The sequence below is a fragment of the Rhipicephalus sanguineus genome, unplaced genomic scaffold (genome assembly GCF_013339695.2).
Source record: "Rhipicephalus sanguineus isolate Rsan-2018 unplaced genomic scaffold, BIME_Rsan_1.4 Seq635, whole genome shotgun sequence".
Classification (NCBI taxonomy): domain Eukaryota; kingdom Metazoa; phylum Arthropoda; class Arachnida; order Ixodida; family Ixodidae; genus Rhipicephalus; species Rhipicephalus sanguineus.
Window position 1 is genome coordinate 57,778 of NW_023615667.1, and position 25,485 is coordinate 83,262.

Here is a 25,485-nt window from a genome sequence, read left to right on the forward strand (position 1 = left end):
GTGCACTGCTCGATTCAGAAGCCATGTGAAGAGTGTTAGGAACGCTGTGGATAGCGTAGCTGCCAACACCGTGGTGTTCACTTGAAGCCGTAGAAAGGTAACGCAATTATACAACGCATTTGTCCGGTCTCATTGAATTTCTCTTAAAGTGTAGAAAAAGAGAGATGCAGAAATGTGTGCGTGGACCGTGTGAAAGAGAGAGAGAAATAAACGTTTATTCTTGAAACAGTGTTCCGAGCGATGCCCGGTATCACCCCGAGGAGGGAGGGCTTGGCTTCCCACGTTTCGGTTAGGCGGTCGTCGGTCGTTTGTCTTGCTTGATTTCCAGTAATCTCCGTTTGCATATTGTGGCTTGCATCACACTGGCACTCAAGGAGCGAGTGAAATGAAAAAAAAAAGAAAACATATGAAAGATTTTTTTATTTAACGTTTCCAGGATACAGCAATTGGTCAGAAAAAAAAAGCAAATGCTCAGCACAGGCACCGGTGAGATTCGAACTCACGATCTCCTGTTTACTAGACAGGCGCTTTAACCAACTAAGCCACGGCGCCGCTGATTCACCGATGCTCTTTCACGCTTCCTTTGTTGCCCGATATTAAGCGTTATTAGTTTTCTTTTTTAATTGAAATGTTTCCCGCCTTTCCTGGCTGCTAACCTTGAAAGGCACTGCTCGTTTATATCCCATTCTGCATATCTAGAATATTCAGTAGTTCTTGCGCAATGCGCTACCGGTTCTGTCTGCAACTTAAAGAGCGACTACCACTCGTTTGTTATCTGTTGAGCTGGTCGTTCCCACCTTGTGTATGTAATTTTTTTTTTTGCGAAGTAAAGAACAAGAACTTTGCTGCCGAAAAATAAATAACAATTAGTCATTAACACCCATTTGGTCGTCTCAGAGATAGGACGGGGGGGGGGGACCCAGACAACCTGGCGTTGTTGTCTCACCATACCAGTTATCTTGTGACATTTGTGCGTCATCATGAAAGTACGTCCTGTAGAACTGCTAATCTAACGTGCAATTACTTTCAGCATATAAATGAGTGATCTCAATCGTCATTGTCAATGCATTATAGCACAATCCCGATGCCGCGACATTGAGATAGCGCTGTGTATCTGAGGCAGAAGTTTCAATGCGCTGGCTTAATTGCTCGAAAGAAGTTCATGTGAAAAAAAAAATCAGGTTTGTTGAAAACGCTGCAAGTATATGCGATATATATGCAAAAGTATATCCGGCATATCTGCACGAAACACCAGGGGGCTTCGGTTTGCTTCATGGAATTTCACTGCGATCTCAATATGACCGTCAGCTAAGAAGTGATTGAAAGCGTGCTCTTCAAGCATAAATATTTCATGAGCGCAAAGAGAGGGCAACATGTGCCCTCCGGATTCATCTGCGTAGAGCGCCGAACCGACGAGCCATTGCAGTCGGTGAGGGTCATCGCTGCGTATCATGACGTGTCGATTGTTTGGAAGTACGATTGGGCGTGGGTACTAACATGGGGTTAAACTGGGAGTCCAACGTTTCTTCATATTGGTCCGTGAGCTCTTTAGAGCAGCACGGACCAATAGCAGCAGAAAGCCAACACAAGCCTGTGTTTTATCGAACGAAGGAATAGGCTTGCAACCGCACTGTACACCGTGTGCCACTAATTCGTCTGGTACCATCCATGCACCCAGTCCTCCGTTCCGTTGGCAATATATATATATATATATATATATATATATATATATATATATATATATATATATATATATATATATATATATATATATATATATAGAGAGAGAGAGAGAGAGAGAGAGAGAGAGAGAGAGAGAATGAAATTGTCTCCTGCTGTATAAGTGCACGGCCAGCTTTTGTAAACTCATAGACTGCGCCAAATCCGTCCAGGGAAGCCACGTAAGCTGATGTCCAGTCAGAGGCGAAACAAGTCGTGCTGAAAAGAATGGAACGCGGCATTCAGATAATGATAATGATGTTTCTACACGTCATCGCACAAACCCACAATGGGGCGCATACTAAGAATCGGCTATTGCTGTACTTGCAGTTAAGAGCATGAAGAAATATTTAATAATAAACATACACATTAATAATGTATATCGGTGTAAATACGACTGCTGTGCTATTGTGCCGCCAAACCTGTGCCGTGGTTACGGCAGCAGACGTCGTCTTTTTCTGTCACGTGAAAGCACGTAATGGTCGTCGTCTACTTTTATGTCTCGCAACATCTTTTATGTCTCGCAACGCCAAATCTACAGATACACTTGTTTATTTCGCATTGTGTGGAACGCATTTTCTTGTGATGATTTATTATATGTATAAGTTACACAAAGTATTGGTAGGTATTTCTATTAGTGATATTTTTTTTCTCAGCGATTGATGTTATCTACTCACTGCCATAGTTTCCTTTTCTTTACCATAGGAAGGAAGCACTTGTCTTTGTGGTTGTCGTTATTGCAGTCGTCTGTCGTCTTCATTGTGGCTGTTCTGGATCGCCATCGACGTCATCCTGCATACCTGTTATGCATAGCTGTATTATGAAAGCCGTAAATTCGAGCTCCTTTAATGACATAAACGAATCACCTGAATTTTCTTTCAAGAAACGTGATTATGGCGGCTTATTCGCAATGCCCACGAACTATAGGTGGCGCGCCGTGCTTTTCAAGATGGCGCCAGGAGGACGGTCAACCGGTTTGTATGGTGGCTAGAGGGGGAAGTGTGAATTATGGGATGACAAATGTGTGATAACTAAACATGTCCTTGCATGTATTTAGTATGCATCTAAAGCCGTAAGTTAACAGAAATCATTGGTCCTTGCATAGATAGAACTATCGCTAAAATAATAAAATAAAATGCTCAGTATCAAAGAGCCTCCAGCTGCAGCATTCCAATCTCCACTTCAATTTTCTCAAGGAAAAGGAGCCGGAAATTGTAAATGCTTTGAACATTTCGCGCTCAAGAGCACTTCAATTTTCTCAAGGAAAAGTAGCCGGAAAATGTAAATGCTTTGAACATTTCGCGCTCAAGAGAACCCCCTACAATACAGAGGAAATGGAGGGGGGAGGTGGGTGCGGACTAAGAGAGAGAAAAAAAAAACGCGCTGCACTGCAGCCAGTATACTCGCTATGAACGATTGTAAACAGTTTACACTTGACCAAGAGGAAAGAACACTTTAAAGTCAGCTGAGCTATGCAGCCGAGCAAGTGGTTTAGTTCAACTGAAGCAGACTATAAATATGGTAAAAGCAGCGGAAAAGGAATATGATAATAAGAATGACACAGAACCAGCGCTGAACAGTTCAGCGCCTGTCCTGTGTCGTTCTTCTCGTGTTGTCGCCTTTTTGCGCTGCTTTTACCATGAAAATCAACCAACTAGCCCAGTTTATGCACACTGTAGCAGATTAAACATGTCGAAGCAAACCGATATTAAGACACATTGAAATATGAAAACATGGAGGCACGCCAGTTCCGTCTGGTTTAAAAGCAATATTGATTTCTTTTTTTTCCCTCTTGCTTAACACCGCTAAGAACTTACAACACATGCTTCTTAGCGAAACAAACACGTAGCGCCTTTAACAACACGGGCGCGGGGTATAAGCGATTATTAGAAACAAGTGAAACTAACGTCTAGCGGCCATACGCAAAGCAGGCAAATGCCGCCGCAAGCATGGCCGCAAGCACGGATGGATGGATGGATGCTATGAGCGTCCCCTTTAAAACGGGGCGGTGACAGGCTCGAAGAAAAAAAATATTTCCTTGTTTTATGTTGGCCTAATACCTTATCTACATTGATTAAATCTATGTTATTATACCAAAACACCAGGTGGCGCTACCTGCACCTACGGCGCAGGTAGCGCCACCTGGTGTGACCGCCATCTTTCATTGGGAATTCGTACAGCCCTCCGCTCTCGCCCGTCACACTTCCCCCTCTAGCCACCATACGGCTTGTTAGCATAGGAACAGATAGGGCGTGCGGACGTACGGCCTGTGCCACCTTCACCGGATGAAGTCATGAGCTGCGCTGAAATGGATATGAGACTAAAATATTTTCCCAAACCGTGGAAAGTGCTAAGTACTCGCCACCTAATTATTTGCTGCGGTGTGAAAGGTTATATTTCAGGTCCGTTACCGTGCATAACGATGCTTCGCGAAATCCTGTGCGTGCTACATAAAACTGCATGAACTAGAATTGACGTATGAGCTAAACGGCACTCCGAGGTAGTACGTACCGAGCCTGCCTGACGGCTTTGCGGCAGTAACAGGCCGCCAGCTAGTAGCGCCATCGCTGCTGCACGGGACCACACGTTTAACGTAGTGATGGTTTGCAAACATAATACGCCGTCGTCATTACTTGCGCAGTCGGGAACGCGGAGTTCCGTCTTCAACGGAACACGAGCATTTAACATCCCATTCAGTAGCGCTTGCGTCACAGCCATGCTGAGACTCTAGCCGTGTGCAATTCACTTCACTCGCATGGTGCAGGTTCGATCAGCACGATCGAAACACCAATATCGAAAAGAATGCACACGTATGCTTTTCGCAACGTCGAAGAAGTTGGCCGAGAGGCGTGGATTGTGGCCGTGACTGCACGTTCCATCGCTCTAACCATTTCGCTTCACTGGTAGAGCTCGAGCGTGTTGGCGGCATGCGGCGCTCCATAATATCCACAATAATTGTGGTACATGCAATGCACAAAAGGAACTATGCTTTCATTTTGATCTCGCTCAAGGATATTATACAATAAATACAATCAAAGTGACTTACGAGCGTGAAAGAACATTAACGCACGAGGGGACGTGCAGTGCAACTCGCTCCTCGTGAGTTAGCAGCTGGTGGTTCATCGTCGCTGTCACTCTCGGTGCTTTCACAGTCTTCTACGTCCAGTGAGAAATCCTCGTCGTCAAGATGGTTTCTTTCAACATCACTGCTGAAAGAAATATGAAGAATTTCCTCCGCCGAACGACTTCGACCACTGCGCGTCACCACGTTTACAATTAGAGAGACGTCTGCGCGCGGAGAGCATCTTGCTCTCAGACCGGTCAACAAGCAAATCGCTTGCAGTGTGGTGCCACCTATCAACAAACGTACAAAAACAAGCGGCGCAGCGGTGGCTATAAAACCCAACACACTGGTGAAGGACGGCGTGTATGGAAAGCGTTCCCTCCACGAAAGGCGTCGAGCAGACGCGTCCTCAAATGATTGAAACGTCGCTCGCACGATTCGTAACGGCGCATTGCTGACAAAGGATAGAGGCCCTATTTTAATGTATCGCCAACATGAGATCGCTCAGTTATACAAGAGCACATCGCGAGCCCGCGCGACCTCCCGCGTACAGTGTTATGGGATTCATGCACTACAAGAAACACTGACCAATGCTATATACAAGTAAAACAGGGTGAGCTTCAACTGAATATGTCAGACGATAACATTTAACTAACCTACGTGGCTACAGAAAGCCTCGCGAAGCTGATAGTATGTGTACGCTCTGGGCTAGCATTGAAAGCGCGAGTTGGTACGTATTTTTACGAAAACTTCGCGTCTCGCAAGAACGAATCAGATTTCTCGTGTCACGGAGGGCCCGGTTTGTTCACTGATGCACGGAAAATTCAAAGTCGTAGTGTTCCTTTCTTGCCAACGCGTTAACACTCAGGCTAGCACAGCCGAACAAGGGAGCGACTGCGTAGTGCTGCCATTTTGTCATCTACTAACCCTCCTCGAGAGGACGCTCCTGAATTCCGCTTGGCGGCGCGACAGTCTATGGGCATTGCGAATACCATGACTTGTTCACCAGGGGCGTAACCAGCGGGGTGGCCTGGGAAGTTCAACTCAAAATTTTCGCTCACAACCATCGACGTCGACACCGACGCCGACACCGGAATATCTGCGAAACAGGCTCTTTAACACTGTCGCGTTAAAACAGCTTGACGGGACCCCTGCGAACAACGCAAGTGCCGTTTTCGCCGGGTTGTGCTCCGTTATGTTCCGCTGCGCCGCAGCACCCGCTGTCAGCCAGAAAGGGCGGGCAGCGCGGGCGCTACTTGAAAAGGCCGTTCTCGGAGGGGTAGGATAGGAATATTGCTAACGGTATGCGGACCACTAAAATTTGTTTTTCTTTCAAACTAAGCATTTCCTGCGCACGAAACAAACACTACGATGTTTCTGGAGCACTATCTGCACAACCCCCGTCGAGTTAATATTTGCATTTATGGCGCAGCATAGCCTCAGCTGCTTTTCCGCCATAAAAAACCGAATTAAGAACAATATTTGCATTTAGTCGCCCTTTTAATTCGTGCACCTTGACGTTGAATCATCAGTTGTCAACAGGGTGTCGGAACGAAATGTTTTTCGTTTCGGTTTTAGTTTCGTTTCACCGCAAACATTTCCGTTTCGTTTCTGTTCCGGAACGAAAAAAAAAACGTTCCATAACGGTTCGTAACGGTTTTTTTCTTTGTATAAAAAAAGAAAGTATGAAAAAGGTGAGGTAATCATTAAAAAAAAACATTGGATTTGTGATGTAGTTGCTTGCCCTCCTCTTAAGAAAGTGGGACAAAGGTAAAACACGTTCTTCGGAGCAGCGGAAGTAACTGTCCCACGTATTCCTACCAACTAGCACAAACCAGCATTCGTTTGAAAGTCAAAGTATTTATTTTCTCGCAAGATAAATACGAATTTTTTTAGTTGGCTTAATTCTTTGTGTCAAGGGAGTGAGCACGATCTCAGAAGCAGCACGTAATTGAGCGTACTCTTTGATGTGCGAGATCGCTGTTCTGATAAAAAGACCGCCAGGCCTGCGTGAAACACGCAGCAAGTCACAGCAACAGCTAGAAGAGCGGACTTTGTAGAGCCCGTTGTTATCTCTTGGGGCCCTAATACAAGTAAACATGCAACGTACCCACTACGTCGTAAATCGTCGCAATTTTTCTGAAGCAGCGAAGTTCCCACTATGCCATTTTTCTTCATTCTTCGGAGAATCGCGGTACCCGCTACACATCTGTAAGGCATTATCTGCACTTTGTGCTGTGGCTGATAATGAAGAATTATGGCTGAGCGCTTTGCAGTGGGTGGGAAGGAGTGCTGCGGAATGGGCGCCTCCATTCGATTCCAATTCCATTCCGGGGAATTAGAACTTGCCGCAATTCCATTCCTTTCAATTCCTCGGAATGAAAAAAACTTAGCCCATTGGCACTCAGGGAATGGCCTGGCAGTCCGATTCCATTCCTGTAATTCCTCAACGTAGGAAAGGCATCTTGATAGTTTTATCGAGTTAAGAATGAACGCCCCATAAAGCTGATGTCATCAAATGCATTAAGAACTGCAAAAGTACGCAAAACACGTTGCCAAGGTCGAGGAATAGTAGCTTGGTGACATATATCGTGCAGTACAACCACCCTAATTCCCATAGGGGCAGTTCTTCCGCTACCGATAGTATTTGCGAGGTCAACATGTTTGAACGAATGGTGGTGTTTCAATATTGTTTAAGCTTAAATCTGTTAATGCTAAAATGACGACATAGCGTATTTTTATGATGGCAAAAGTGCCTTTGCATCGAATACGGAACACTGGGCCGCACTGCCCGTCAGCACTCACGCTTGTCAAGCGCGCCTCGCAAGCATGGATCTGGTGAGGAGAACTTTCTGTGTTCGCCTGTGCGCAGGTATGCAATGTCTTCCTTGTCGCAAAGGTCATTTACGTGTGTCAGGTACTAAACTGGTCGTGAGATAAAGATCAGGCTGTGCATAGAGTATTCGCCACTTTCGGGTGCACTGCAAAAAATCTGGCCCCTAAACACGGACAAAGCTGAAGGTATAGCGGTGCCGAGCACTTTTCCGCGATCCGAATTAAACGATTTCTCTAAAAAGGAGTCTTCTTACGAAGTGCTTTCGTTACCACAGATAAAACAAAGCACTCCGTCACTTTGTTTGAATGAGAACACTGTTCCGTGACCAGAATAAAACAATTTCCTTCAAAGAAGGTCTTCTTACGTACCTCCTACGTTAAGATACTAAAGAATGGTCTGCCCGTACTGTCCAATATAATACGGCACATTTGCCTTAATGCAAAATAATGGTTTTGTACCACAACTGCACCATAAAATCCCATAGAAGCTTTGCCACCTATGCAGGTGGCAGTCTCGGTATACGCTGGCAACAAGTGAGCGGAGGTCGACCAGTCCACTAGCCACATACGTCCACGTACACGTTCGGTATGGGTCTGTGGTTGTTGTTTCAAGCAGATGCTTCATGACGCATGAACCATAATTCCAATAGTTTTCCTCCACCTTCGTTCCTGAGCCAGCATCGTCGCATTGTTAAGGTCGAAGCTATAACCTGTCGTCTAGCAGTATTCAACAAGCTGTCTTAAAATGCGCTCCATGGGTGGCTTTAGCAACATTCCCACTTTGTGTTCTTTGAACGTCTTTGGCATTTTCCTGCCCAATTCGCCGATGTAAGTGGTGTCGTGAACCCCACAACGTACTCTGTAGAGTACCCTGCTCTAATCATCCGCAGGTGTGCGGTCTTTGGGCTTTGTGAACACATGTCCTAAGGACAAGGTATACACAAACACCGCCGAAGATTAGAGCGGGATCATCTACGAAGTACAATGTGGGGATTGCGACACAACTTGCATAGGCGAAATGGGTTGAAGAAGGTAATCGAAGGTTAAAGAACACAAAGAGGATGTTGCGAAAACCACCCATGCAACATGTTCTAAGACGGAGCTTGTTGAACGCTGCTGAATGACAAGGCATAACTTTGACCTAATCAATTCGACGATGCTACCTCGTGTACAAAGGTCGGAGGAAAAGAAAAATCTTGGAATCATGGTTCATTCATCACGGCGCATTGGCTTGCAACAACAACAGCGGCCCTCTACGAGATGTTTACAAGGAAATGTGCGACTAATGGACTGGTCAAACTCCGCTTATATTTGGCAGCGTATACTGAGAATGTCGCCTGCATAGGTGGCAAAACTTTCATGTCATTTTGTTAATAATTGTTGTGTTAAGTCAAAGTAAACATTTTACAATCAAGCTACACATCCCGAGCTGGTAGATGTGGGGGTAGCATGCCATGTGTAGATGCACTGTACTGTGTGAACTTGCTGATGACGGAAGCATACCTGCTGCTTCATGCCAAATAAACAGTGAAGTACACTACTACATGCTTCTTTAAATGCCACTTTGGCAGATGTATTCAGGAACATATTTGTCAAAAGTGTTGCAAGCCTGCTTATGAAACTGTGTGCACGGCCCATGGACAGCTCCACTTCGCTCCTTTCTGTACGTCTGAAAAGGAAGTGAAAGAAAACACCTAGAGCAACAGCAATGTTCAGAATTTATACACATTTAAACATTGCCATGGTGCATGTGCACATGGCCTCCCTTAGCATCACTGTTTCAGAAATCAAAAAAGCAGAAACGGTATTTTGCAGATATTTCTGGACTCGTTCTGATCATATGAAGAACAAGCAGCATGATTTCACGAAGACTTATTGCTATAGTACACAAGAATTCAGGGTTAAACACACTACGTTCTAACTGCAAGAGTATTTATTTACGTGCATTACCAATTCTATTCAATTATTGTCATGATGTTGAAGCAAAAGTCTTAACAGTTACAATTTTTGTACTTAATGCTGCCGAGAAGGCCGAGAGTTATGTGGGTGAAGAAATGAAGAATTGCGCATGTGTAAAATGGAATCGGCTCGCACAAGGCGAGGCAAATTGTAGACCACTGCGAAGGGCTACTGCTGCAGTGCACATATAATAAGGCTGAAGATGACAAAGATTAAAGCGTAAACGTAAAGGATGAGAATTAAATTGAGAAGCAAGGCTTGCTGTCAATAGCTCTTGAATTCTATCAGAAAACAACATGACAGTTGTATATCCTGTACATCTTAACGCGACAAAAGTTGAGCTGAAGATGGCGGCTTGAATGAATGTCAAACCATTGAACAAAGCGTGTTGTTGGAGCCAATGTTTCAACAAATTGATGTGTCTAAGTTGTTGCAGCAACCTTGATGCAATTCGTTGCCCCTCTAAAGAGGAGTCCTCTTGTTGAATCACTAGCTCCAACAACATTCGTTGTTCAACAATTATTTCATGAGCTGTACATCTCGTTACATTCATTACAAACCTCTACTGTACCAAATGCTACTATGGCAATGATAGTGGGTGCAATACTTAAGCTGCAGTGTCATAAGCAGGTGACCGGCTATTCAACTCTTTAAATATACCAGATCCATAAAGACTGCAAACCATGAGGCAAGCACAACACAAAGAACAAGCGTAAGGAAATTGAAAGAGGTTAACTTTAATAAACGAGGTATGGAATTAGTCATCCCCATTTTAAGTATAAAAGGTGGTTTTTTAACGAACTCCTTTGCTGTTGAAAAAGATCATGCTGCTAAAAAGATCATACCTGTAGTCAAGTGATAATTTCCAGGACGAAATTTCGTGATGCTGAGAGCATGCATTAAACTTTATGCACGATAAGCGTTAGGTGCAATGTCAGAGAGGTGGAGATGATTTAATGGATAGCAAATACTAAAAATGAAAAGCTCTGAGTAACTATCGCAAGAATAAGGACGAAGTAAGGAGGGAAGCATATGATAAGCTAGTGCAATGTCTGAAGCGAGTTAATCTTGTCTTAGAATATGCAGTCATAAAGTGAGATCCAGTAAGTAGGCGTCACATGCACTGGTTGTGAGAGAGATATGGAAATGACGGACCACCTTTTAAATAAATGTAAAAATGTCCACCCATGTGCGTGTTGGGAACTAGCTCTCATGAAGCCCTAGGCTTAGAGAAAGCTTGATAAAGATGAACACATCCACAAGAGAAATCAGTAAAAGACAGATGGAGGATTGGTAGTGGAAAAGCAGCGAGAACAGCCAAAAACAAACTTGCAGGGTCTTTATGTACAATGCCGAAAAATAAGCTACCTATTATAAGTTTTTTTAAGGAAAGAAATTTAATTCAGGTAGGAAAGGCATTAAGCCAATTCAAAAATTGAGCTTGGCCACTTGCATGTCAATGCTTCGCTTTAAAGGGAACACACATAGCATCCATCCATCTACAGATGTGAAACTGCGTCATGCAAGATAACTTATACAAAGTTATTGCTTTGAGCAATTAGAGCAAAATATTTCAGGAGAGCACCTAACTGGGCTGGTTAGTACATGATTACAACGGGAACAAACAGCGCTGGGCACGGGACGGAAAAAAAAGGTAGACGAAGGCGACAGCACCCTCGTCTATTGTTCTTTCTTCGTCCCGTGTCCAGCGCTGTTTGTTCCCGTTTTAATGCAGAATATTTCTTTCTTTAATCTGAAGGTGGCAGTGTTTCATGGCTAAAATAGTTTACTAATTTGCATTTCAAGTTACATTTTTTCAGCCATAAGGAAACACTGCAAAATGCTGAAGTTCTAATATTAACATTTGTCAGGAGAAAGACTAATTCTTTCGTATGGAATACCGAAGGTTGATTTCTAAAGTTCATTGCCTTTGTATTTTGTGCTGTTCTCTTATCATTTTCCTTAAGACGGTTGTATAGATGTTCTTGGTTTATCTTGTGTTTTGTATATGTTATGCTCCTGTTTTTGCTTAGCAAGATCATTTTATGTGTAACTTATCACTGTAGCCCACTTTGCAATACTGCTTACTGGTGTCAGCAGTATTGTCAAGTAATAAATAAATAAGTAAATAGATATCCACTTTGTCATAAAACTACTATGAAAACAAAATAATCAGAAACGTTCCACCCAAACTGTAACAGTCGGAAAAAATAGCTTTTGACCCATATTGCAGCTTAGCTTTTGCTATGTAGCATTCCAAACAGAAATGTCGCCAAGACATTATTGTGTGGTATACTTTGCTGGCAATTTATATTCCATTTAAAAAAAATATATACTGCTTGGTTGTAAGCAAGGAAAAATTTACTGAAGTGAATAATCCCTAGCCTGCACAGAGTCTCGTTCCTTGACCTTCGCTGCACAGCACATTGGCACAGGATTCACGCGGGTGCCCCTGTGCTCATATAGTGCAAGTCTAAATGTTGCAGATTTAAGCAATACTTCTGTCTGAAATACCATGCAAGAACAATGATGTGCTGTGCAGTGAAGGCAAAGCTCCAAGAAACTTCCCACAGCCTTGTTATTTTTCATTTGAAAAAATTATTTTTCGCTTGAAGATAATATTACACCTTAAAAACTTTGTCTAAATTATCGCACGAGGAAAGCACACTATGATGTGTAGGCAACATTTTAGCTGGGATTGCTACACAGTGAAAGAGAGCCCGCAATATGGGTTCAAACACTACTTCTTCCAAGTGCCAATTTTGAAGACATTTTTGCTTCTTTTTGCCAGCAGCATTTTCAACCCTTGGTATATGCACTGAACGCATACTGTGAATATATTTCACATGAAACATTCAGTCTTTTTTACAATATACTTAAAAATGGTGCATTTTGCAATGTTTCCTCACGACTGCAAATAGCATAAATTGAAATCAAAATAAATTCGACTATCATAGTCATGAAAGATTGGTGACTATGTTAAAGAAACAAATGCTTTGTAGTAATAGCTCGACGCAATAACCATGTGTCAATTAATTTGCCTGACACAGCTTCATTTCTGCATGCGAAGTTTGAAAGGTCTTTGCTGCATCATGCAATTCTTTCCCCGAAAATAACGCTTGAATGACTACTTCCCACACTGAAACATAACAGCACCAGTTTTACAAAATATTGGAAATGGTCAAAAAACGACCTGGCACACTGGCGTGAAATGACCCAAATAGGTACTAAAATAAAACAGTGTGCACTGTCAGACACTAAAATGAAGCACTAATCTGCTTGTATTGCTAAATTACTTCAAAACCCTGCTCTGAATAACTGCCCACAAGAAGTTGATTGCGAAAAATTTACTTTAACCTCTGACCTATTTTTATCTATCTCTAGTATAATGACTCCTAACCTTCGGCACACACACAAAGGCACAAAGCATTTCATATGGTTCAATGCCTTCGAACAGTACGGAAGGTCATATGTTAAGAAATAGCGTAAAATCTGGACTAATTTTAACCAGCTATGTTTTTATAACATGCAAACATCGAGAAATACACAATAATTTAGTAACTCGCCCCCTCTAAAAGTGTTGCTGTCACAGCTCCAAATTCCATTCACGAGCTATACTGGCTAAAATATTAAAACACAGCTGAATTTCCATCTCAATGGTGGATGCACACAAGTCTACAATAATTTAGTAACTCGCCCCCTATAAAAGTGTTGCTGTCACAGCTCCAAATTCCATTCACGAGCTATACTGGCTAAAATATTAAAACACAGCTGCATTTCCATCTCAATGGTGGATGCACACAAGTCTACACGAACAGGCATGCACTTTAGATTGACTTCACAAGCCAGATATCCGGTAATCCTGCCGTTGGAGAACGTTACCAAGTGTATGAGCTGGACTACTACATAAGCTAAAATGGATGCTTGTGTGTGTTGGTATGACAGAGCGTAAACAAAGCAGTGCAGAAGACTGAGCACACGAGCACAGCACTGTTTGTGTCTTCCTTTTTCTTGTGCTCCGTCTATTGCGTTTTTTACACTAATGCATTAATTGTGGAAACAACTGGCTGCCGCAATTTGGTCATCTAGGTCGAACTTTTTGGGCCTTGTACCAGACTAAAGAGCTCTGTTGTGAAAGCAACAGGGTGTAACAATATTGCACTACAAATCAGGGAATACAAAGCATCGATAAGAATGTTCAGCCAAAATAAAAGGCTTCAGCAAAATGTTTAAGACACATACTCACAGGTTAATGCTCATTCACAGCTTCTACGGCAGCCCCATGATTTCTGTGCGTCCATCTGTGCGTGCCTTCCTTCCGCCTTTGGGCAAGTTCGTGTAGAATGTCTGCCAGGAAAACAAAAACATCAGAAACAAGTCGACTTTTTTTAGCATGCCTCACATAACCCAAATTAACTTTTCTCTCCCCATAAGGTAGCTGTTTAGAAAGCATCCAAACAGCCGCTGCTTTGTCTATGTATAGCTCATAACCAATTAGTAGCATCCAACACGACACCTGGTCATTGTCAAAGCATACGAGACAAGAAACTGAGACAAGTATAAGCAAAGAGCAAGCGGCTATATTTCGCCATTATATCGTTTCCTAATCCAGCCCGATGCATTCATCGCTTAAATTTAATTTACACTGCTATATTGGTGTTCGCCCTAAACTTACTTTCCAAATAACTCACTAGATAACCTATTTCTCTTACGCACTATATGAATACATGTTAAAAAGATGGGGCATGCAAACATGGACACAAGAGAGTCAAGACACCTAAAACGCTGAGATCACTAACTGGAGGCTCATCACCTAATCTACCTTTACATTGTCGAGAGCGTAAATGCACGCCAAAATTCGATGAATGCAGTTTTGTACAAGCACATGAATGAAGAAATGCGTCCAATTGTCGAGGCCTGGCATATCGATAATGGCAGTGCACAAGAGAGCCAACCGTCGATTAACTAGCATAAAGAAGAAATCAAATGCTTGAGCAGTTATCTCTCACGTAGACTATCGCGCGTGCCAGATTGATAGGTATCGCCTCTTGCCTGGGCATGCACAGATAAGTTTCTGTGTCTACTTTATTTTGTGCCACTGTCCACCTTTCCAGTTGGCGTTAGTGGTGTCTTGGTTTCTCTCTTGTGTCCATGTTTGCATGCCCTGCCTTTTTAACATGAATACCTACCAACCAGCTCAGCTGTCTGTTATACTAAATATGTATACAATCTAGAATTACCACTCTGTCCACTTGCTGATGTAATAATAACAATGGGGTTCTGTATGTAAACGTGAAATTAAAAGCACAGGAACCTCTAGGATTTGCACCTCCACCGAAAGTGCAACCACTCCATCAAGGATCGAACCCGCACAGTTCAGATCAGCAGCTGACCATTATAACCACTGTATTGCAGCGGGGGATGTTCACTTGGTAATGTAGGTTAATGTTAAGGATTATGGAAAGAGCTGTAGGTTGAAGAAAGACATGCAATTAAGCAAGGAGCTGCAGACATTATGCAGTTTAGATATTTCTGTAATCCAAAGGGCTGGTGCTCAGGGCATGCACCTAAGGAACTCCTGTTCAGCGTCTCTTTTCGAACCAAAGCTTAGCAGAATTGATGTTCCTGTCTAGATATGCCCCTGAAAACCACAGTTAAATAGCTGCAAAGTAAACACTAGAAGACAGAAAAAAATCCATCACTTGTATGATATTAAACACATCAAGATGCAAATACACCAAACACCCTGGACTGTGAAACGCATTGATTGAAAAGATATCAGTTAAACAAAGCAGCATAGCAATGAACTTCCATGTAGCTGCCACACGGCAAAAAGCAGGTGGCTCTGGTGCCATGAAAAATCTATAATAACACTTGTTGAATATAGCAGGATGTTTTGTATGATAAATGTATAAATTACCACTCACAGAAGCTGACATGCTATTTTAAAAATCAGCATTGCAAAAAATAAAGCAAGAAAACCACGTGACGTGTGAATTTACCATTCATAATTTAAGGCTAAAGGGCCCCTAAACAACCCCGGAGTCTAAAATTTGTGACAACTGCACGCTTGTACAACGTGAACATGTTGTCACATGAATTTTTTGATTAAGTGGTGTAATAATGAAGCCACAGGGGATAGAACAAACATTCCAGCTGGTTTCAGTTTCTCGCTCAGCCTGACCATCCTGAAGAGGGGCTTCCTCGGTGTGCCACTGTGCCAGAGCGGTGCGGTGAGGAAGCACAGTCAAAGCACTGGCGAGATAAACCAATTCGCAACACTTGTGACAACCACAGATACTGCATCATCACAAAGCCAAAATGCCGTTTCGTATTGCAGAGGACTATTCAACAGTCAGCGTTACTTAATGTTGCTCATAGGCAACATTACACCACTTCGCTAGCAAAGAGGACTGGTCAAGCGCTGAAGAGGAGGTGCGGTTATTGTTTTTAGAAGTGGAGTGTCTGACATTCGCACAATGTGATTCCTGCGGCCCTCTGTACGAATTAGCGAGCTTGTTTGGGAGGTGTAAAAAAAAGAAGTCGGAGCCTGCTGACTGGCCCTTTAAGAGAATGTAAATATACACTAGAAGGAAGTACACTTGTAGACATATTACTATAAGCTATAAAAAACAGGCAATTAACATGCTCAATCCATGCAGCATAGGGATGTCTCACACCTTTGCAAGAACTTTACTATGGTGGCTGCATGTTTGTGTAGGCCAGAAGCAGCAGGCACGTGGCTTCCATGAATTTGACCCGTTCGTTGAAGGGAAACTGCTGCTCACATCCTTGTAGCACTGCTTTTTGAAGATGCTTCCTGCGATAACAAAATGACCACAACACAATTATGGTCTGCAAATATCGACAGATGACCTACATTGCTGCCCTTTCTCATTAAATTCAGCTCTAGACTAAACACTGCAATAGCGGCATCCTCCTACATTACAGGGCATCATACTGCTTTCCTTGGCCTGGTTTTTAGTTCAATAATTGTTTTCACCCATAACAGAATGTAGCACTAGTAAAGATTCGGTTGGGGAGGGTGCAGTCGTAAAGTGTGTATGCAAAGTAAGAATATGAAAAAAAAACAATGGCATAATTTCACATGAGATATAACAATTATCATAATTCATGTAATGTCAGACACCAAGAAGTGTTTAATTGAGCAAGTTTTGACCTTAAGCTATCACAAAACAATGCCCTTTATGGAAAGTGGGATTTGCAGAGTGAACTCTGATGATGAAATTGGCTGCCTTTACTGGCTCTGTAGCTGCAAGTGCATTGCTAAAGCCGCTTGAATGCACTTAACAAGCCTGTGTAATGGTATTGACAAATGTACAGAGAAGACAAACTCATTCGTTCTCACTTAGCTGCCATCACAGCAATACGTTGCTTCGTGTCAGGTTTCCTGGTATGCAGAATGCACGAACTTGGTGGCCGTGCCATACCACAGTAAACATGATCGACATCTGCTCCAACTGCGTAAGTAGCTGGAAAGTGCTAAATTACACAATCAGCTGTACCATGCACACATAATGTAAATTCTAGCAGTGGCAACATTTCGCACCTCATAATAGCCTATGGGCATTGTACTCGTTGATGCTGCCAGCTGCATTCCCTGTTTTCATTTCTAGCATGCATAGCACATGCACACAAAGCACCCAATAACTGTGGGAAGCAGAATAGATCGTCCGAGGTAATCAATAAAATTGATTGACAAGAATTCCACACATCACTCAAGCCTGTTGTTTAGCATAAGTGATGAGAATGTGCAGCCAAATGTACACAGCAAATTCAGTATTGGCCTTGAAGAATTGCAAGATAGGTTGAAGCTTTCCAGAAACAAACCGTATACAGTAAAGTCTGTCCCAGATACTGAAATCATGAAGTTATAAATTTTAAAGTGGGCCGCTATATTCTTCAGGCACCATGCATTGCATTTATGAAAACGCTAACATCCCTGTACAACAATGCGTGCTGCAAGAAGTCATAAACCTTAATATTTTTGGCACAATGCCATTTCCCAGTACCACGTTTTACAGAAAGGCAACATTTTCCTTTGCAAAACTAAGCCATGTTCCCAGGCAAAATGCACTGTCCATGGTGACAAACATGGAGTACGCTCTTCTATACAGCTTAGCTGGTTTACTGGAACTAAAAGCTACGGTAACGCTGTCTTAATTGAACTGGCTAGCAAGAGCCTTCTCGCTGCTGTTTATGTGAAGTAATTTCACCTTGGTGGAACGTCACAAGAGTAAGTGGCACATAATAATGAGTGCGAAAACACAGTAACAGGTTGTGCAACGGCTACCAGGTATGCCCATTCGTGGAAACTGTGGGCTCTTCCCCCAAATGAACCAGTTGGAAATAACCCTTTTGCATGAATAAACTTAAGTTGGTTGCTGGCATACATAACATTGTTACTCTGCATTTCCATCTCAATTATCTAGCGCTCATTGTTTCCCTTCGACATGACTAGCTCAAAACAAGATTCTTCTTCATTAAATGGAACTTTGTACATTACCTTTACGTTGGCTACAGATGCTTATTTCTTCTGCCTGAATAAGCACCTCCTATAGCATACTTGCCTCAGCCACCTTCTGGACTGCATGGTCAGCACTCCACTGTTTGTTGTGGCACTGCTGTTTGCTACCTGCAGTACGTTGCAAAAAACTTCAGCATTCAAAAAAAAAAGGTTAAGAAAAGCCGAACCAGGTGTGCCAGCAGCACCTTGCCCTTTGAGGAGGGAGGAAGAGCTCTGATAAATGGCTAATTCAAGACAAGCGTTGTTCTTCACAAGCTATTATTATGCGATGAGAGGTGGGACTTCAATACACGGACGCACATATAGTGCTAAAAGCAATTGAAAATTCAGCTGAAAGTACGGCTTGTCAAATTAGGTCAACGTGCATAAAGGATAAAAATGGGGCAAACCAACTGAACAAAATACAATGTCATGCTGCAGAAATTGCATTTTTAGCAAATCTATGTTATCTATTGCTTGAAAGATGATAAGCAATGTCCAAGAATGCTAACCTAAACGCTTTTGAGGGTCACGTTACTTAATGACAAATAAAATGCACGCCTAAAGAAAACATCCCTAAATACACTTTATTTCTCCCACTGTACCGATTCACGATTCACACGGTGGCTGATGATTATTCCTTCAGAGCTCGTGCGAACGAAATGGATGTTGAAGCTTCGGTTTCACGGCGTTACTCCAAGTAATTTGTCAAGAGACATGCATAAAACGCATGACAATGGTGAGCCTGACAAAAATGTTGTCTCCTTTCAGCAAATATTAGCGTAGAGCAGTGCGTGCAAGCGAGCTAATTACCAAAACTTTATAACACTACCGACTACGTTCTTGACAAATGTCATGCGCGAGCACAATCCTCACAACTACAACCGCATACACTACCAACACGTTATGCGATTTTCTTCGGCGACAAGGCGTACTACAATAACAATAACTCACAATGTACGAAGCGTAACGTTCACTTACCTCTGGCAATAAAAAATACGCTGGCAGCGTACACTGCTGGATGACCGCCGGTTTTCAATGGTGCGCCAAGCGAGGAATCGCCGAGCTACCGGCCGTCCCCGAGCGTCAAGGCATTTTCCAGGGCCACAGAACGCGTCGTCGACAAAGGATTGCGGCGCTGCTACTCACTGACGTGCGGAAACATTTGAAGAAGGTGTTCTTCAAAACTATGAATCGCGTCCGTCGGTCACACCGAACAAAGCAGTCGCAGAGATTGAAGTCGCACGGTCGGCATCTGGTGACTATTTGCCTGGTACCGCGTATAGTTGCGCTTACGTCAGTAACCACGAAATACAACACACAATACACACAATGCGAGGCAGCGCGTTAAAAGTCGACCGCACAAACAGAACTCGGCACGACGATCACACGAACGCAGAACTATACGGGCTAGGAAGGTCTCCTTAGTGTCGTGAGCGCGCCTGCCAGGTGGAAAGATTGCGCGATCCAGCGTGCAGACGGCGCTGCCGCTCGCTGGCGTGCTTTCGCGCGTGTGAGCCTGCGCTCTGTGGAGTTTCCCGTTGAAACCAAGCTTTGTAGTTGCGGTATAAGCTCGTTGTGTAGGCCACACATGGCGCTGATAAATTGTAAAACGAAGAAAAGAAAACTCTGGAGACTATGCGGGCAGATTAGCTTCTTCTGAACGGCACATGCTGGCGTAGAGAACAAACATGTAGGAGATTCGGGGTTTCCGTTCTAGTTGATTAACATTCTTTTTCACGCAGTAATGTTTGAGTACAATGATTGAAATATTCATTGACAATTATAGCGGTTACATCAAGAACAAAAATAAAATGAACAGTGAATGAGACGCAAAGACAGATATTTTCGCGCAGAATGTGAGTAAACAGTGAAAGGAAAAGATAGGTGCATATAAAAAAGAAAAATAATTAATTAAAAGTAAGAATCAGCGAACAGTCAAATGAAATTTATGTACACATGAGGGACCTCCCTTGATGTTTCACGCCCACTCTTGCAGGCATACTGGATCCGTAGAAGCTCTGAATGAGAATCGATGCCTTTTCATTGCACGAGTTCTTTTGCATAACGTCATGGAACAGGTTGTCTTTTTCTTTTTAGGCATGTTGCGTTGGAGAGGCTAGAAAGATTTGCAGTCGCACGCGAGCATGCACGAACCTCTCAAGACGCAGCTCGGAATGAAATTGCAACAACCACGAAAATTCCAGGGTCGGATCTAAGAGGAACAGGGTACCGGTGCCCTTACCCCCTCCCCCCTTTAATTTTCGACGACCGTAGCGGCGGCCGCTACGGGTCGCTGCGAGCGCCTGCACCCTAAAGCTTTACTGCACCCTAGAGTTACTGTAAATGTTACTTTTATGTGGCGGAGTTGCTCATCTGTTTTCGAAACGCCGCTAGCAATCGTGCACTGCAGAGAAGCTGATGCGCAGGCCGCCGCCGCTGCAGCGAACCGGTTTGTACTCCCGTGCCACAGTCCCGAAAGGAGGCTTTCATAAAGGGACGCTTTTCACCAATACGAAGCAGCGCCGCATGTTCCTTGTGTCCTTGTCTATTAGGCACCGTGGAACGCCGCACAGAAGCCTTCGCGGTAGGGATGTCCGAAAAGCAAATTTTAGGTTCGAAGCGAACAGTGATTACGTCGAATAATTTTGAATCGAATAGTTCGAATAGTATGTATCACACATTATATAAAAAAAATTAGCATAAATATTGTCGAGGCCCAACTAACCTGCACAGCGTTTTTTTTTTAATTGGAACGAGGCATGTGCGACTGTCATTCTTTTTGCTGCAAGTAAACGCTACTAAACTAAGCGCTACGCTACTAAACGCTACGTTTAGTAGCGTTTAGTAGCATCAAATAGCAGCAGAATTTCAATTTCAGTAAGATGCAAGTTATAACCGATAAAATACGTCACACTTTAAAATTACTATACATATAACATATTATAACATATAAGCCCGTATAACAAGCTTTTAAACTTAAAAAATGATCAGGGGCGTAGCCAAGAGGAGGGTTGGGGGTTTCAACCCCCCCCCCCTCGAAATTTTTCAATTTTGCTTGCGCATATATTCACGCACACATACAAACACACGCACGAACATACATAAAGTATGGTTGAACCCCCCCCCCCCCCCCGAAAAAGATTTCTGGTTACGCCCCTGAAAATGATTAATCTATGTCGGAGTAATATGTTAATTTAACCTTGAAGTGGGGCTTCGCGGCATTGCGCAATTTTGTTGGTTAGGTGCTTTCACGGCATTGCACTTTCAGGCTGCAGTGAAACCACCTTCACAGGTGGGTTACATGCCGTCCAATATACGCCTATTCGTTCATTATGAATACTTTGAAATTTCGGAACCTTAAATTCGTGTCGAAGCGAATTCGAATACTATAATATTCCTTCGAACATTCCTAGTGCTCGAATATTCGCACATGCCTACTTCGCGGCAAACAGACGCAGACAGTCTGCCAGTATGTCAGGACGGCAGCAAAATATTGTCTACCCTCGTTGCTCGCGAGGGTAACATGCACAAAACAACAAATTTAACCACTCTCGGTTGACCTGAAAAAAAGGTTAAAGATTTAAACCGCTCACATAGAGAACAGTGGTAGTTGCACGCTCCCCAGGCCTTCTGTAAACGCATCGTGTCTGAAGAAAAAAAGATCACAGTTTCACCGCAAGCGCGAAGCAATGAATGCGAAGGCAACAAATTGTAATGTTATACGAAGGAAGGCTGGCAGCTAACTCTTTTGGATCCGATCTCGCGTAACTATACAAAACGTTGGTGTAAGAGAATACGGCCGCTCCAGGGAGAGGTGCGCTTTTCGCAGTCTCTTCGCGTTGAGAGCGCGCGTAAAAGAGTATACGAGCCGTTTGCTGATGCCTGCGAGATAGCGAGCGCGCAAGCGATCGTGAACGCGCTTTTAGGATCAAAGTTCGCAGTTGCTGCTCAAGCACCCCCCCCCCCTCGCATCCCTCCATGCTCATTCAAGACGGGCGGGGCGTTTCGTTTCTGCTTGAGCAGCATCGACGGCAGGTCTAACACGCGGGGGGATGTTATCGCATGCGCCCTCCGAGTGACGCAGATAGGCCAGCTCGTTTGATCTCTGCATCAGCCGCTATCGTCGCCGCTGCTCGCGAGCTTTTACTCACGGGTAGAACCTACGATGCGCGGTGGGATGTTATCAATTTGGACTTTATACTGAACATGACGGCGACGACAAAAACCCGTCGAGAGTGCCGATATAATTGCTATCGCAAGAAAAGTAGCCACGTGACGGTCTTTGGTTGGAAAATAACTTAACAGCGCAGTCAACTTTAAGACTTTTCGACTTTAGGACTTTTAGGACTTTCTTTTTCTTTAGGACTCTAGAACACTCTCTCCCTAAATGAAAATAAAGCAATATGTCCGTTGGCAGTTACGAATATGTACTCCCTATTTCCATATAATGAGAGCCATCTGTAAGTTCTACGTAGATCTTGTTCGTGGATCTGAAGGAATCTAAAGGACAGTTTTTGCAGTGTACGATTGTGCTGAACCTTATTACAGCTGAATTATCATAATGAAACTAAATTTAAGGCGTAAATAAATAAAACACTTCTATAAGTGAAACACCTGTGCTTATCTATTTCGCGCTGTGCCGAAGGAAACCGTCATTTCCCCGTTTTCGTTCATGTACAGCTTAAAACCCAGCGGCAACCGCGGCGGCGCTACTTCTCGCAGAAAAGCGACCGAGTTCTTTGCACGTTTTTCGAGTTTAACAAAGAAACGAATAAGCACTACAGACGAAATGCGAAGAATAAGTGCTCCACTTGCTTATGTATTTAGGACCTGCCGATGTTGGAGACCGTGTTCTGCTGCGACGCGCCTTTTTTTTTTTCAAAAATTGTCACGTGAGCTTCTGGTCCCACGTGACAGGGCTCACGGATACGCGCTCCCAGTCCGCTCATTGTTGGTATCACCTTGATAGGGGACCTAACTTCGATGATTATTATCTCAAATTGCTTCATATTTTGCGATTAAACAAAAGAGGTCATGCGATAAATAGTCACTCCTTAAAGTTCTTCCATGTAAAATATGGTCCTAAATTTAATAGTTAGAAAGCTAATTTATGAGGTTTTGTTAATTGCTCATTTGAAAGTAACATTAGGGCGGCCTACTTTTTCCGCCTCGGCGTAGAGTTCGTTCGCGAAGACGACAGGGGCCTGACTGTCATAGAATTTTATTAAAACGTTTGCAGTGGCTTAGCTTGGCTATGCCAGGATATACGTAGCGTCAGCAAAGCTTCAGCTGTTTTTTCTTAGCTTTACAGATTATGTAGGATTGTTAGCCTTCTTGTGTTCATTCTTCGTACGCTGAACAGCTAATTGCCAGGCAACTACTTCGGGATCCGATGAGATAAGCTTCTCGGCTCCTCTGCGCCGTTGAGCCGCATTTGCGCTCTCCTTCTCCATGGCCTTACCCACCTGCAAACGCCAGTCAGAGACGTATCAAGCGGCTCAAGCGCAGTGGCAGACGACGAAAGCAGAGCGAAGGCGAATAGCTGCGCGCGCGCCGGCGCCAGTGTGTTTGCCATGGCTACGACGTCACTCCTGTCGAATGCGCAGACTAGCGGTGACACGCGCGCGGCGGTGGCGGAGTCTGCGCGCGCGCCGGCGCCAGTGTGTCTGCTGCGGCTACGATGCCACTCCTCCCGAACGCGCAGACCAGCAGCGGCGAGCCCCGCGCGGCAGTGGCGGAGAGCGCGTGAGATGCCGGCTCCGGTGAGCCAGCTGTGTGACATCACTGATCCTCGCGCATGCCCAGCACGACTCATGAGGATCCACGCGAAATCGGCTCCGGCTAGGCAAGTGTAGCTAACGCCACAAAATCTGTATTGTCTAAGAACAGAACACCCTGTATATATGGGTCGACCCTCGGTTGCTGCAGCTTTTCGAGCATGTGAGCGAGGTGGAGAGATGTTTGGTTAGGCAGTTTACACAGTCGATTTTCGATTATCTCGGATCATGCAAAAACAGATCGTGCTAGTATATGGGAATGTGAGAAGCAGTCATTGCGGCGTTATATCTCGGAAAAAAATTTGTGTCGCCAAGAGGGCGCTTCGAACTTTGCGCATGGAAGTAAAACTCTCGATAAATAATTTATGTAAGATTACTGGTTTAAGCCATTTCTAGGAAACAATTTTTAAATCCGAAACATTTATTAGCGAACTTCTGCAACTTTGAGCGTATCTATCTATCTATCTATCTATCTATCTATCTATCTATCTATCTATCTATCTATCTATCTATCTATCTATCTATCTATCTATCTATCTATCTATCTATCTATCTATCTAGCCGCCTACGACTTCGTGTTCTCCAGGCCGCTTCGTTAATGAGATCTATACCAAAATCGGTATGGTATACCATGACTTTATGACGAACATAAATGACAGGTCATAACATGAAAATCTTGGCAAGCATGTCTTGCCTCGGTGTTGCTGCTCTTGCGGCCGTTTCGTGAACTTGATATATACCGAAACTGATATGCGTGACCAGAGTGTATGACGAACATAAGAGATAGGTCCTATCGTGCAAATCATGACCCGCATGTCATTTACAGCATGATTTACATATTATTGTTTCGGGCGCTCGCGGCCGTTTAATTATATGGACAAATACCAAAATTAGTATGACCAGGCACTTCGCTATGGCGAACATATATGACAGGTCGTAACATGAAAAACATGACATGCATGTCACGTACGCCATGACATATAAGCCTCGCTCATGGTGCGCTTGCGGCCGTTTCGTTATCTTGACATGTACCAAATTTAGTATTGCATTACGTGACAGATTAGGGAACATAAATGCCTAGTTGTAACATGAAAATACTGATAGGCATGTCATGTAGGGAGTGGCTTACATGCCAAGCTCATGGTACGCTCGCAGCCGGTTCGCTAGTTTGATATGCACAAAAATTGGTGTTGCACGATGTGACTGAACGACGAATATAAATGAAAGGTGGTAACATGACAATCATGACATGCATTTCGGTCGCGGGATCGAATGCCGGCCGCGGCGGCTGCATTTTCGATGGAGGCGAAAATGTTTGAGGCCCGTGTACCTATCTTTAGGTGCACGTTAAAGAACCCCAGGTGGTCGAAATTTCCGGAGCCCTCCACTACGGCGTCTCTCATAATCATATCGTGGTTTTGGGAAGTTAAACCCCAGATATTATTACATTATGACATGCATTTCATGTACAGCATGATTTACATGCCACGATCACGATGCGCTCGCGGCCTGTTCGCTAGCTTGATATACACCAAAAGTGGTATACCTTGACGTGACTTTATGATGGACATAACTGACAGGCCATAACACGCAAATGATAA

General features: G+C 43.7%; 1 long non-coding RNA gene and 1 other non-coding gene across 3 annotated transcripts; both read right to left on the minus strand.

The window, feature by feature from the left end:
• Window positions 1–478: 478 nt before the first annotated feature.
• On the minus strand, window positions 479–552 carry Trnat-agu (transfer RNA threonine (anticodon AGU)). Its single transcript has one exon. It is a non-coding gene; the product is annotated as a tRNA-Thr (tRNA).
• Window positions 553–8,721: 8,169 nt separating this feature from the next.
• Window positions 8,722–19,527, minus strand: LOC125756753 (uncharacterized). 2 transcript variants are annotated; one of them, XR_007414724.1, is made up of 5 exons: window positions 19,086–19,526; window positions 18,105–18,233; window positions 16,258–16,397; window positions 13,824–13,924; window positions 8,722–9,287 (listed from the first exon to the last, which is right to left on the minus strand). It is a non-coding gene; the product is annotated as an uncharacterized LOC125756753 (long non-coding RNA). The 2 variants fall into 2 exon arrangements; XR_007414723.1 differs by having other exon boundaries at window positions 16,258–18,233; window positions 19,086–19,527.
• Window positions 19,528–25,485: the final 5,958 nt, after the last annotated feature.